Source organism: Sitodiplosis mosellana, unplaced genomic scaffold (genome assembly GCF_009176505.1).
Source record: "Sitodiplosis mosellana isolate CC-2019 unplaced genomic scaffold, AAFC_SMos_1.0 Smas_scaffold_4965, whole genome shotgun sequence".
Classification (NCBI taxonomy): Eukaryota; Metazoa; Arthropoda; class Insecta; order Diptera; family Cecidomyiidae; genus Sitodiplosis; species Sitodiplosis mosellana.
In genome coordinates this window covers 1-2,643 of record NW_022600207.1, presented here as the reverse complement: position 1 = coordinate 2,643, position 2,643 = coordinate 1, and the positions used below count along the sequence as shown (strand labels likewise).

At 32.3% G+C, this 2,643-nt stretch overlaps 1 long non-coding RNA gene across 1 annotated transcript; it reads right to left on the bottom strand.

Annotated features, from left to right (window-relative positions):
• Positions 1-1,669: 1,669 nt before the first annotated feature.
• LOC129572444 (uncharacterized) lies at positions 1,670-2,643 on the bottom strand. The gene is made up of 2 exons (XR_008688445.1): positions 2,306-2,643; positions 1,670-2,182 (listed from the first exon to the last, which is right to left on the bottom strand). It is a non-coding gene; the product is annotated as an uncharacterized LOC129572444 (long non-coding RNA).

The following is a 2,643-nucleotide window of genomic DNA, read 5'->3' as shown; positions in this document are numbered from 1 at the left end:
CCATGGTTTTTCGGAATCGAATTCGCCACAGACTTTCTATGGATTGGTCTCAACACCACAGACTCCAAAACTTGATTCTCCTGTAGAGGGTACCTCCTCTGAATCCGTTTCTTGTTCGTCGGTCAGTGGGCTGTCTACTTCCAGCTCAACAAGTTCCCCTTGCTCCCAACTAGAGGATTCAACATCCCATTGATTTTGCTAGCATCTACGAGTAGAAGTACCAAATGATACAAAGCAACACACACTTTCTTCAAAAAATCATAAGCAAAATTATGGCTGTGAATAATTATTAAGCCCGAAATCATTTAGTCTTATTCATTCAAATTGTATCAAATAAGAAACATCTTCATTAATTATTAAACTAGTTTCCTGTTTTTCGATATCCGAGAAACAATAAAAACTGTCTACATCTAAAAGTGTCAAATGGACGGATAGCGGACAAGATTTTCAATTCAATTCTAAATAAATAATAATAATAATATCTCAAAGTTCAAGCCTATTCAACTTAAACGATCAAAATAAGAAAAAATAAACACAACCATCTCATTTATGAATTTAAACTTTATTATTTTCGTGACTAATTTGTAAATTTGATTATAAATATGCATATGTCATTTCGAATAAGTTGCAGTTTTCCATCAAATGTATCGAATAAGATTTATTGTGTGGATATTCCTCGAATTTGGATCATAGTACTTAAGACTAAAATTACATCTCAATAAATATTATTTGGATTACAAATTCTGTTTGCGTTAGCAAATCGGTGTTCTTTCCTCTTTCTTTTAAAAACAATTTTTTCGTGTAGGAAAATTTTGTTATTTTTTTTTGCTTGCGTTTGAAAAAGAATTGTTGCATCAGAAGCTACATCGTGTTGCGTTCGGAGTTTGGAAGAAATATTCTGTACGTAAACAAATGCTCGGTTGGAATGTACTTCAAAATGTGCTAGAAGGGGAATGAAAATGCATTGATTCGGCCAAAACAGCTAGGAATGTGAATAAGGAATTCCAAATGCTACTTTTAATTAAATTTCATGTCGGTTTATAACTACGGTGTGTTATCTCATGCAAATACGCAATAGTTCGCTGTTAATTTTGTGCTATGTTTTGTTTTTTCTTCGTATTTTGTACAAATCCCTAAAAATTTCTACTCTAAATATTTTGCTTAAAAAATGACGTCAAAAAATGACCCCTCGAAATTACGGCAGTTTTCACCGAATTTTGATAATGTTTAAGTGAAAAGATGCAAAATTGTCTGTTTGCCGAAACCGAAATCATTTCTCATAATTTATGAAACAATTGATCCGTATAATATGAAATTTCTACTTCGAATTGATACAAAAAAAAATGTGATGCCTGATCCATCGCAACAATTAGACTATTTTTTTTCACTTTAATTTTAGTTCGTTATTCGATAATTCCGATGATGATTTGCTTTTGAAATCTATGTCAGTCAATGTGTTTATAAATGGTTTTTTAGCTAGTTCATTGACACCCGTGTCTATGAATGCATAACTTATTCCAAAACCATTTTTTTGCTTGATTTTTTTTTCTTTCAATATAATTTAACATAACAACAACTCTTCTTAAAATTATTAGTATCACAAAAATCGGGAAACAAATAGAGATAAAAGAAATTGAACGATATCAAATAAAGAAAAATAAACATCAAATAATAAATAAATTGGATTTTTTTTCAAAATCAATACACGTTTTTGTCTTATACATATGGTATTTTAAGGACATTCTGACTAGTTTCGATTCGTTCTTTTTTTTTTGTCTTCTTCCATTGTCAATAGAATGTATTTTGTTTCACCAAACGAATGGTGTCTGTGCTTTAAATTTTACCTTCGGATTTCACATCTTTTATTTTAATTTTTAGCCACACATAACATGTAGAGCCTGTATTCATAGTTTATATTGATTTTTGCACATAGACAGGGTGAGTTTGATATTCAAATTTCATTTGGAGTGTTTGTTTTGGGTTTTATCACTTTATTGTCCGTATGAAATTACTGAATTTGTGCGTTGTTCTACCCAGATTGACATCCATTAAAAGTTAAATTTGATCCACCACAAAATTTCTCTACCATCAGCGACAATATTTGTTCGAGTTTCGTGTGCCGTTCAACAGCTAGTACTTGTGATCTTTGCTGCCCCATAAGAATTTCATATGGAATTCGGTTCTGAAAGAGAAAATAGACAAGAATTTCATCATTTCAGTGTTGAAAATATTTTAACACGAAAAGTATTTCATTCAATATTCTTGCACAATCCCAGCATGATTCTGCTGAACCCATAGAGATTACCCAGTGCTGTTTTCGTATCAATTGCAATTTGAATCCATTTATTGATCGTTTCAGCTCGTTCCGAGTCATCAGAGCATGTTAAAACGGTGACAGCCACTAATAGTCGAATACATTCAGTGCGTTCGATTAAGTCTTTTCTAAATTGTTCTCCATGGCTCAAGGTGATCAATTCGATGCCGCTACAGTTGAAAATGCTCGCTTCATTGTTTTCAGTCTTGGCCGTGCCGTCCAAAAGTAGTTTAAAATCGATGCGACTCATATGATTGGCAATAATTCGGGGCGCTGTTTCACTTATGCTCAAGACAAGTGCTGTTTTTTGCTCAGGATAAATTTTCGAA